The sequence below is a fragment of the Arachis duranensis genome, chromosome 6 (assembly GCF_000817695.3).
Source record: "Arachis duranensis cultivar V14167 chromosome 6, aradu.V14167.gnm2.J7QH, whole genome shotgun sequence".
In the NCBI taxonomy this organism is placed as follows: domain Eukaryota; kingdom Viridiplantae; phylum Streptophyta; class Magnoliopsida; order Fabales; family Fabaceae; genus Arachis; species Arachis duranensis.
The window spans coordinates 92,479,581-92,492,390 of record NC_029777.3 but is presented as its reverse complement, the minus strand read 5'-3'; the positions used below and the strand labels follow the sequence as shown (position 1 = coordinate 92,492,390).

The following is a 12,810-nucleotide window of genomic DNA, read 5'->3' as shown; positions in this document are numbered from 1 at the left end:
TGTTGCATTAGAGAAACTAATTGAGGCTTAAGCTCAACGTTGTTTTCTCCAATGGCAGGGATAGAGATGCTTCTCCCATAGAAGTCGGGAGTAAGTGCAGTAAAGTCACCCAGCACCTTCCTTGCATTGTTGGCATTGTTGTTGTTTTCGGCTGCCATGTCTTCTTTTTGTTTGAAGATTTCTGTTAGGTCTTCTACAGAGAGAAGTGCTTTAGCTTCTCTTAGCTTTCGCTTCAAGGTCCTTTCAGGTTCAGGGTCAGCCTCAACAAGAATGCTTTTGTCTTTGCTCCTGCTCATATGAAAGAGAAGAGAACAAGAAAATATGGAATCCTCTATGTCACAGTATAGAGATTCCTTGAGGAGGAGTGTTAGTCCATAAATAGAAGGATGTGAGAAGAGGGAAAGAAATCTTCGAAAATTAAAGTGAATTAATTAAAAGAAATTTTAAAAAATGGTAATTGATTTTCGAAAACTAAGATTGGGAAAGAAATTAAGTAAAATTTGAAAAAGATTTTGAAATTAGAAATCAAAAAGATATGATTGAAAACTATTTTGAAAAAGATGTGATTAAAAAGATATGATTGAAAAGTTATGGTTTTAAAAAGATTTGATTGAAAAGATATGATTGAAAAACAATTTAAAAAGATTTGATTTTTAAAATCAATGACTTGGCTAACAAGAAAAGATATGATTCAAACATTAAACATTTCTTAACAGAAAAGGCAACATACTTGAAATGTTGAATCAAATCATTAATTGTTAGCAACTATTTTTGAAAATGGAAAGAAATTGATTTTGAAAATATATGATTGAACAGATATGATTTGAAAAAGATTTGATTTTGAAAAATTATGAAAACTTGAAAAAATTTGCATTAAAAATAAAATCTTCCCTCTTGTGCCATCCTGGCGTTAAACGCCCAGAATGGTATCCATTCTGGCGTTTAACGCCCAAAATGCTACCCTTTTGGGCGTTAAACGCCCTGCCAGGTATCCTGGCTGGCGTTTAAACGCCAGTTTTCCTTCTTCACTGGGCGTTTTGAACGCCCAGCTTTTTCTGTGTGATTTCTCTGCTGCATGTTCTGAATTTTCAATTCTCTGTATTATTGACTAGAAAAGACACAAATAGAAAATTTTTTTTTGAATTTTCAATGATGAGGAATAATCAAAATGCAACTAGAATCAAATAAACAATGCATGCAAGACACCAAACTTAGAAGCTTGTATACTACTTTAGAAGTTTGTATACTACTGACACTAACAAGTTGAGAATGCATATGAGAAACAACAAAACACTCAAGACAAGAGAATTTAAAGATCAGAGCAATGAAATCATCAAGAACAACTTGAAGATCAATGAAGACACATGAATGAATTCGAAAAATGCAAGAAGAATAGAAACATGCAATTGACATCAAACTTAAAATGAGACACTAGACTCAAACAAAAAACATAAAATATATTTTTTATTTTTATGATTTTGTATTTTTTTGGATTTTTCGAAAATTATATGAAGAAGAAAATAAAGAGATTCAAAATTTTTAATAAGAATTCCAGGAATCATGCAATGTTAGTCTAAAGCTTCAGTCTAAAGACAACTCTTTATCACAACTTCGCACAACTAACCAGCAAGTGCACTGGGTCGTCCAAGTAATAAACCTTACGCGAGTAAGGGTCGATCCCACGGAGATTGTTGGTATGAAGCAAGCTATGGTCATCTTGTAAATCTCAGTCAGGCAGATTCAAATGGTTATAGATGATTTATGAATAAAGCATAAAATAAAGATAGAGATACTTATGTAATTCATTGGTGATAATTTCAGATAAGTGTATGAAGATGCTTTGTCCCTTCCGTCTCTCTGCTTTCCTACTGTCTTCATCCAATCCTTCTTACTCCTTTTCATGGAAAGCTGTATATTGGGCATCACTGTTGTCAATGGCTACAGTCCCGTCCTCTCAGTAAAAATGTTCAACGCGCTCTGTCACAGCACGACTATTCAGCTGTTGGTTCTCGATCATGTCGAAATAGAATCCAGTGATTCTTTTACGTCTGTCACTAACGCCCCACAATTGCGAGTTTGAATCTCGTCACAGTCATTCAATCCTCGAATCCTACTCAGAATACCACAGACAATGTTTAGACCTTCTGGATTCTCTTGAATGCCACCATCAATTCTAGCTTATACCACGAAGATTCCAGTTAAGAAATCTAAGAGATAAACATTCAAGCCTTGTTTGCTTGTAGAACAGAAGTGGTTGTCAGGCACGCGTTCATAAGTGAGAATGATGATGAGCGTCACATAATCATCACATTCATCATGTTCTTGGGTACGAATGAATATCTTAGAACAAGAATAAGCTAAATTGAATAGAAGAACAATAGTAATTGCATTAATACTCGAGGTACAGCAGAGCTCCACACCTTAATCTATGGTGTGTAGAAACTCCACCGTTGAAAATACATAAGAACAAGGTCTAGGCATGGCCGAGAGGCCAGCCCCCATAATCTAAGAAATAGACGTCCAAAGATGATTATAGATCTAAAGTGATCAAAAGATGTCTAATACAATTGCAAAAGGTCCTATTTGTAGAGAACTAGTAGATTAGGGTTTACAAAGATGAGTAAATGAAATAAAAATCCACTTCCGGGCCCACTTGATATGTGCTTGGGCTGAGCATTGAAGCATTTTCATGTAGAGACTTTTCTTGGAGTTAAACGCCAGCTTTTGTGCCAGTTTGGGCGTTTAACTCCCATTCTTGTGCCAGTTCCGGCGTTTTACGCCAGAATTCTTGAGCTGACTTGAAACGCCTATTTGGGCCATCAAATCTCGAGCAAAGTATGGACTATTATACATTGCTGAAAAGCCCAGGATGTCTACTTTCCAACGCAATTGAGAGCGCGCCTATTGGGCTTCTGTAGCTCCAGAAAATCCACTTCGAGTGCAGTGAGGTCAGAATCCAATAGCATCTGCAGTCCTTTTCAGCCTCTGAATCAGATTTTTGCTCAGGTCCCTCAATTTCAGCCAGAAAATACCTGAAATCACAGAAAAACACACAAACTCATAGGGAATTCCAGAAAAGTGAATTTTGACTAAAAACTAATAAAAATATAATAAAAAATAACTAAAACATACTAAAAATAATGCCAAAAAGCGTATAAATTATCCGCTCATCAGTGATCTAGACTAGCTAAGTTTGTACACACAAAATGAACACTTATCAAATAACTACAACTCAAGTTATTACTCCTTTAACTAGGTAAAGCATACCAAGTTACCACTACAAATAATTTCACAATGGCATAAAAATATAGCAGTGAAAGCTTACCAGTCAGATCCTCTATATTTGCATGCTTTACATCAACAATATTGAAACTTTGATTGCTAATTTCTAGGTTCCAAAGGCTTATTTGCAAATCATCACCCGATATGAAAGTTTCACTGTCACGAGAAGAAAAAAAATACCATCATCCAAATTTCATCAAATTTCAGGAATACACAAGGCAATAATAACAAAATTAAACAATAGATCAGAAGGAATGTCATCTTTAAAACAAGACTGCATGAGGAGAAATATAATGACAAAAAATACGAACAAAACCTAAATTACTTGTAATTTGAAATAGAATTGATGCGATAATCATGAGCATGGGTATACACTCTACGACATAAAGCCATCAGACTGGTCTAATTGCTCGTTACCTACGTATTTTAGAAGCCATGTGTTAGCAATAGCCACACCAGAAGTTCTGAGACAATTTTTAAGGTTAGAACAAATATTACGATTGTAGCTACTGTCCATTCTTTTTCTTCTTCCACTTTCTTTGTTAAGAGTTCTTTTATGCGCAAAGGACTAAATTTTGCTTGGATGATTAAGCTGAAATATGTCTCTAGTGACTTGTAAGGTAATAAAAAAAAGCATAATAAGGTCTATCCTCTACATCCAGCAACTTGAGCCAAAATGCATATGCAACTTCAAATAGGATTTTGATTCTAAACATTCGGCTTCTTATTTACTTCTTTAAATATGAATGAACCACAATGTATATACATGAATAAACAAGGAAAACATAGTTATAACTTATTCAGCCAAGAACTAAATCTGTAGTAAACCTTGCATAGCTTTGTCTCTTCTTTCCAATTAATACTTAATACATCAAATTCTTGTTCACGGAGAAATGTCACATTAAAGTTTTACCCTCAAGATAGAAATCTACAAAGAAAAAAATCAACTGGAAGGCCAAAGTACAACTACAGGAATCTATTCCAAAATAAGGAGTTGGAGCAATAATGATTTCCTCAAAGATATCCAAAGTCGAATGTCTAACAAGAGTGACATTCAACTCTTGGTCAGTTTAGATAAATAACATGCTTTCTGAAATTTGTCGCATATCATAGAAAATTTAGTGAATGCATAGAACTCTGACAAAACTTAGAAAATTCCAACCATATAAAAGATGCAAATTAAATATATAAATAAATTGAAACTTATTAGAACTAAAACAATGATATTGTTATAAAATTTCATAAGACAAAAATACATAAGTGAAAATTTAAAAGATAACAGTCAAATAACAATCACAAAGAGTAGAGCCATTTGTCCTAATTAGCTTTTGAAACAAACAGTTTAAAACTACATTATGCACATAACTCTGACTAAGCCAATTAGATTTTAGCCTCAATACAGTTCTACAAAATTTAATCAGAGTGTAGCACATAATATTAACATACCTTAACTGCAAGTTCTCTAATATCCCAGCATGCATTATTTGCTATTGAAATAGACTCTAACAAAGGAAGAAAGAATTAATAATATTCAGATTTAACATAAATTTTTCAGTACATGTCCTCTAATTATTACTTTTCTCTTAATCAATAATATTCATATTTAGAATCAATATGTCATCACTCTCTGTTATTCAGATTCACAACACCAACAGGAACATTATAAGTTACACAGCAACAACACAACCAATTAAATCACAATAACACAATAAAAACAAGAAAAAATAACAGACGGAATTCAAACTCAGATGAGGGCCAGAACTCAAATCGAGATGAGGGAGAGGGAGCAGTGGAGCACAGGCGACAGAACTGGAATAGACAACGGCCATGGGACAGAGGCGACACAACGCGACGATAAAGACGTGCTGCGACAACACTGGAGTAGTAGGAGTAGGGATGGCGGGTGGACCAGGTTTGAAGAAGAGAGCAGCGGCTAGGGTTTTTCTTTTAGAGAGAGAGAGAGAGAAGAACTTCAATGTCTCGGTGAGTGGTGAGCAACGGTGAAGAAGTTGAGGAGCGGTGACAGTGAGTGGTGAGCGAAGGTGAAGAAGATGAAGAGCGGCGCGGTGAGTGGTGAGCGATGGTGAGAAGACGAAGGAGAAGGGCGACGGTGAGAAAACGGCGTGAAGCTTTCTGAAAGAGGAGGAGCAGGGCACGGGTTTCTGAAGGAGGACGGTTTCTGAAAAGAAAAACAAAAGAAAAAAGTATAGGTAGATAACGAGAATACTAAACAATGTCAATAATAGATAGGTCAGATGTTCAATTTAATAGGTATGCAGATGATTATGTTGATTATTTTTAATTGGATAGTTATTTCTTTTGATTCAATTTACTCATGCACAGTTAACAATGACTAGATGTTCAATTCATTAGATGTATAGATGGTTATCTATGTTAATGTTTAGGAGATAATTTGGGAGGTAGAGTGTTTTTTTTTTATTTTTTGGGTTAATTCTAGAACTCATTGTTTACAAAAGTTATTGTTTATGTAGCAAAATCTAAAACAAAATTCATTAAGTATACATGAATATATTAGTAAACAATTTTGAAGTGCCAAAACATAAAGAATATGTTACTTTTTAAAAGCGCTATTTTTTGTGCGAAAAGTGTACTTATAGATATCAATATAAGACTACGCTTTATAAGTAATTTTTATTGTATTTAAGGCTACACTTTTTAAATGATGCCACAATTATGTTTCTTATTCTCTCATAAAAGGGTGTAACACGGAAAAAAGTATACCCTATTCTATGAATAGACTATGCTTTTTAAATATAGTTTAAAAAAAATGTGGTTAAATAGGTGTTTTTCTTGTAATGTAAAATTATGAAAAACAAGAAATAAAATTATACACACAATAGTATTGTATATTAAATCAATATTGTAATTTGTACAATACTATACACTTTGTAACACCCTAACTATTAAAGCTTACGCTTCCGGCTGCGCGACTCTGATAGCTCTGGTGTTACGACAACTCTAAGAGTATTTAATATATAAATATGAGCCTGTTTAAAACTTACACGGAATTTTTCAAAACATACATCCATACTAATATCACAATTTGCAAACAATACAATATATCATATAAACAGAAAACAGAATAGACTCTTCGTGACTTCCTCATCCATATCCTGAAAAGGAAACACATGTAGGGGAGTGAGAACATCGTCCTCGAAAGGGTTCTCACTATAGGGTTGCAGAATTACTATAATAGGATACATGAAGATAAAACCATTACAGTGATTAATAACTGTCTTATGCATCTTTTCAAAACCAAAGGTTTAATATTAAAATCGAGAAAACTGTTAATTCCTCAATAAAATAAATTAAAAGCCTTATTGAAAGTCTTTCTTATACAGTATGAATGACCAAGATATTCCAAGCATAGGTTCATTAAACCTATGCTAAACCAGTTTAGTTTTTCCAAACTTTTCCAAACCAAAAACACAAAACCAAATACAACCTTCGGCCCATCTCATAATCAACTACGGCCCTAGACCCAAGTAATCCAAACAGCAGCCAATCCATCACAATACAACCAACTTTTCAGTCACAAACACAAGTAAAAGGTTCAAGCACAATTAAGCAGTTACTTCAAGTAGGGCAATTAGCAATTAAACACAATTAATCACATAGGCAAACCAATTACAATATGCACACCTAAACAATGTCACATAGATGCATACGATGAATGCCTGTCCTAGTGGCTGATGAGTCTCATCTGTTGGTTATAAAGGCAACCCGACAAGTCCTGGTAGCTAGCCATTGGACTGTCCCTCTATCGTGCATCCCCAACTCGAGTTATTAACAATCATAATCATAATCATACAACACCCATACTGGTGTTTATTCACGGGGGCGAGCTCATCCGGAACTTTCACAGTGTCCGACCACACTTACGACATAAGGTCAGCAGAGTATCGAGTCTCAACCTGGAGCACGTGGTGGCTAGCCACTGCTTTTACCTAGGGAAACTCGTATCTTAGATAATTGAAAGTGCAACAATAACTTTATCAACTCAATAATCATCCATTATTCATACTCATCCATCTGGCTCATAACGTATTTCACAATCAGCCATAATTCATTATCATATACAACCATTCCGGCTCATAACATAATAGCACTTCCACCATCCAACATCATTAAACTCATAAAATCATCATTCAAGCCATAAATCACTTTTTCTCAATTCACTTTACTTTGAAATCAAAAATCGATTCTTTTCAGCCTTGGCTTTAAAATTCTCACTTCTCAAATCATTTCAGGCCCATAAGCCACTTTTTCTCAAAAATAAATTCCCCTTTTTAAAATAAGGCCACTCTCCACAGCATCTTTCCAACCATTTCAGGAACTACACCAAATCAAAAGCCTTTTTCCGAGAGATTCAAAATAAGTCATTCTAAAACAGATTTGGTAACAAAAGTTCCTCGGCAGAGTCTCAAGACTTTAGGGGAAAATAACATAACTCATTTGCTTAAATTCATTTAAAAATCTGTAAAACCTTAATTTTCTTTATTTGAATAAATAAGAATAAGAATAGAATTTAAACCATACTGATACGTGCTTCAAATTTTCGTGATATGAAGAGTTCAAGTGTTATTTAGAAGATATTAGTTTATATTTTTAGAATGTTTTAATTTAATTTGATATATTTTGATTTTGTTTATTTAATTACTAGATTGGACCTTATGTTTATGGACTTTAGGATTTTCTTTGTTTTAACCTAATAAGATGTTATAAACACCTCATTAGCTATTGTAATCGTAGTATAGAATAATTTAGAGGTTTTAAAACCCCTTTTTTGGTTTTGTGATGAAACCATGGTGTGGACAATTGAGGTTGAGAAGTCCCTCTCTTGTTGCATCGGGGAATTGGGTAGAAGGTTGAGGAGTCCCTTCGATTCAATTTCCAAACTATGGCATTGACAAGTTAGGTTGAGGAGTCCATTTCTTGTTGTGTCAAGAAATTTGGTAGAAAGTAGAGTTATTCTCTTTGTACTCAATTTCAATCTATCCTTTCTGTTTTTATTTCAATTTCAATATGTCTTTTTTATTTAGCTTGAATCCTTATCTTTTTGTTTATTTTTTTTTATCATTTTGTATCAGAGCTCAGGTATTAGATTAATTCTTATTAATCTATATCTGTTCTTCTTTTATCATAAAAAAAGAGAGTCCAGAATCTGTCGCATCTTTCTTTAAGTTCTTGTGTTCTTATTTTCCGTTTGTATTTCATTATTGTTTTGTCATTATTGTTGATTTTATTGTTTAAAAAAATAAAAAAGCATACAGTGCAAAAAAAAGAAAAAAAAAACAAAAAAAGAAATTATCTTCCTTGTAATTATTGTCCTTTTTATATACTATTTTTTTCACCTACAAGATTCGAGGACGAATCTTTTTTGAAGAGGAGAAGAATGATACGTGCTTCAAATGTTCATGATATGAAGAGTTTAAGTGTTGTTTAGAAGATATTAGTTTATATTTTTAGAATGTTTTAATTTAATTTGATATATTTTGATTTTGTTTATTTAATTACTAGATTGGGCCTTATATTTATGGGCTTTAGGGTTTTCTTTGTTTTAACCTAATAAGAGGTTATAAATACCTCATTAGCTATTGTAGTCGTAGTATAGATTAATTTAGAGGTTTAAAAATCCCTTTTCTGATTTCGTGATGAAACCATGGTGCGGACAATTGAGGTTGAGGAGTTCTTCTCTTGTTGCATCGAGAAATTGGGTAGAAGGTTGAGGAGTCCCTTTTAAAAATCCTCATGCTAAAAATCAGTTACTCCAACCACATTTTAAAAATCCTTTCTCCTACTTAAACTAAAACCAATTTCAACCCTATGTTAAAAATCTGAAACGTTTCTACCGACTCAGAAATCATTTTAGTTTTCTAAACCAGAAATTTAAAGGATACTTTAAACTTTTCCCAAAACGTCATAAAAATAAGGTTTATCAATCAAGATTCAAATTCTTTCAAAACCACTGAAACTCCTCCAATTGAACTCCTCAAGCTAATTTCAAAGACATAAACCCTTTTCACCTTTAAAATAGCTTACGACACAAGCTTCTTCTAAATGTCTTGTATCCAAAAGTAAAAATACTTTTCTTAAGAAACAAAGCTGAATCATAGTTCTCTTTTCAATATTTCATTTTGAAACACAATTCATCACCTTTGTAAATAGTTCAAGTAAAATAGTACAAGTCTTAGACTCATGACTCTCCAAATGACATTTCGAATAGAATTCTTGGATTTTCACAGAAATTTCGGCAGCACCTCACCTAAAACATGGACTCTGCCACCCTTTCCAAGTCCCAACCAAACCATTCTGCAACCCTCTTTATCGGGTTCCAAATCAAATCAGTTCAAACTCAAGTTTTTTCCAAAAGTGCATCATTATCAGATTTCAAGAGCACCAATTCAAACTCAAATCAATTTCTAACAGGGTATACTCGATTTCAAAGCTTTTACAAAATAACTTTAAAGAAGAATTTCAAGAATAATTCGTTTCACAAAATCGAACAATAACCCAGCCAAACAAGCATTTATACTCATTCAAGACAACCAACAATACATAAGACTTATATAATCACTCAAAGATACATTTTCTCACATAAATATCCATATATAATAATTTCAATTCGTAAAGTGTAGTTTTCTAAAAAGGCCCTACCTCAACTTTCAAATTTTGCAGAAACTAAATTGAAGGCGCGGTTGGGACGTGACGATTGGCTGAGCCGCAACCAGCAACGCAACAGCTTCATTCTTTCGAACACAACCAACGACACCTACCTCCAATGGCGGCGGCAGCGGAGTAATTCACTGTAACAGGTTTATTCAACATAAATACTTTAACAACAACCTTCATAGTGGCAACAGAATAATAGAAATAGGGATAAACCTCACCAGGACAGTGGCGGCTCCAAGGATAGTTCTTTGGCGACCAGAACGGCGACGATGACATCAACCGAAACAGAGCAGAATCAGAACGGCAGCTCTAACTAATTCCGACGACCTTCTAGTGGCAGCACCGAGGGCATCTGTGGCGGAAATGGAGGCAGCAGCGATGGCATCTCAGCGGCAGTGACTAGCTTCAACAAGGGCTCCCCTGTCACGTTCTCTCTGCTATGAAAACTCCTATCTCTCTCTCTCTTCGTGCTCGCCGGCATTGGCAAAAGTGGCGGTGACAAACTCTAACAGTGGCGGCGGCAGATTAGTCGTGACAGAGCTAGCAACAGCAAAGCAGTTCGACGGTGATAGTGGCGTGACGGAGGCACAGCGCCGCTACCTTTCGCACACGAGCTCTCTCTCATCTTCATGGTTCTTCTCAGGCGACGGAACGTGGTTGATGGACGGCAGAACGGCGACTGGGCAGGGACGAACGGCGTGGCTTCGACAGCGACACTCCTCGCGGCTCCACAAACGGCGACAAGGATGACGGCGTCTCCATCCTCTCTGAATCTTTCGTCTCTCAGATCTCCCTCTCTTCTCCCCTTCCCTGATTCTGCTTTCCCCTTCCCTTTCTTTCTTTGTTTTCTGTTTCACTGCTACTGTGTGTGTTGTTGCTGGTGTGCGTGTGTGTGAGTGGGGAAGAGTGTGAGAGGGGGGTTGGGTAGCTAGGGTTAGGACTAGGCCAAATTAGGATTAGGATTAGATAAAAAATAGAGTTTGATTTGGGGATTTTTGGGTTTAATTAGAATAGGATAATTTGAATAAATTTTTTTTTTGGTGACTAATTTGAATAAATTTGGGACATAAGATATTAATTTGAACCCTAATTAAATTCTTAAAAATTATTTTAAAATATTATTTGTTGTATTAAAATATTAATTACTTTAAAATCAACTACTTTAATTAAAATTACAAGATAATAAGATTAATTTTTTTTATTTCTAAAATTTAAAATATTAAATTATAAAAATATTAATTATTTAAATTAAATCATATAAAATTTTTATTATTTCATAACTACTAACGTTATAATTTAAATATAAAAAATAACTCAATAATTATAAAATTGAATAGAGATCTTAATTTATTTTAAATGTAATTAATTAAAATTTATTTTAATTATTTTTAATAAAAAAATTTCTAACATTAAAACTACAAAAATATTAAATTTAAAATTAGTTCATGATAACCTTTTTCAAAAATTTTGGTCTTACACACTTAAATAATATAAAACGATAAATAATACATATATTGTATACAATAAATAATACATATATTGTTTTTGGAATCCAAAATAAATATATAATAATATATAATATACACAACATATAATAAGCTTCGTGTGTTTAAATGGTAACTTAAGTATTCATAAAAATAATTAGAAATGAATATCTCATAAATAATTTTGAGATTTATATTATTCCTGAACATAAAATAAATTATTATGAGAAAATAAAATATATTAATCACATTACCAAACTATTTATTTTAATTAATACCAATTTTATATTTATACTTTGCCAATTGCCACTTCTCTTTATGGAATTGAAATACTAGGGACGAGTTTTATAATTAGGCAAACTAATTTACTTTTGAAAATTAGATTTAATAAATTCACAATTTTATCCAAAGAAGAATAATATCCATATAATAATTTGTAATAAATCATTTATTAAAATTATCTTTAAGTATATATTCATTTTTAAAAATATAAGATCTCAAAATATTTACATATATTTTAGGTAATATAAATAATAAGATTTATTTAATTCATAGAATAATTTTTCAATACATTTCTTTTATGGAATACACAAATTTTTTAGAGGATTAATTATGATTTTGAATTACAAGAGCTCATTCACTTTAGACAACGATTATCTTTTAATTATGTATGTTTTTGTTACGTTAAATGGTAACACTATTATTTTTTTTCTCGGTGAGAAGTAACATCATTGTTCTTATAACTGCTTCCGACAAATTAAATAATTATCGTGATCCATAACAGTAATTTTTATGTGATTCTGCGAAGATGCAACTTTTTATTATTAAATGGTATCTTAAAGATCCATTAGTTCATAACAAATAATATCCGTAATCCTGCGGCTCATTTTTTTTCTATATGAAAACAATAATAGTGTAATGCAATAAAATGGATGAACAAAAATTTCATTGATATAATGTCAGAATAAATTATAACTTGCGTTTTACCATTTTTTTTATCGTTTTTTATTTTTTTGTTTACCAAGATAATAAAACGCAACTTCTGTGTTATTGTTTTCACGTTTTATTTTTTTTAAATAACAAAATGTAACTTGTGTTCTTTTGGGTGTCAGAGTTTTTCTAAAGACGCAAAATACATATTTTTTAAGGTGTCAGAAACTTTTTTAGAAAGCTTAGAACGCAGGTTGCGTTTTTAGGAGAAAAAATATTTTAATAAAACAGGTGTCTATGTACTTTTTGGAGACGATGATAATGGTTGTCATTAATGTTGACGATATTGAAGAAACTATATTTGTTGTTTGTGTACTCTTGTGTATTCCTATGTACTCTGAAACCGTTGATAATGGTTGTC

General features: G+C 32.9%; 1 long non-coding RNA gene across 2 annotated transcripts; it reads right to left on the bottom strand.

The window, feature by feature from the left end:
* Positions 1-5,382: 5,382 nt before the first annotated feature.
* On the bottom strand, positions 5,383-10,889 carry LOC107494591 (uncharacterized). Of its 2 annotated transcripts, none has more exons than XR_001593314.3 (3): positions 10,194-10,889; positions 9,961-10,109; positions 5,383-5,461 (listed from the first exon to the last, which is right to left on the bottom strand). It is a non-coding gene; the product is annotated as an uncharacterized LOC107494591 (long non-coding RNA). The 2 variants fall into 2 exon arrangements; XR_001593313.3 differs by lacking the exon at positions 5,383-5,461 and adding an exon at positions 6,351-6,416.
* Between the last annotated feature and the right edge of the window lie 1,921 nt (positions 10,890-12,810).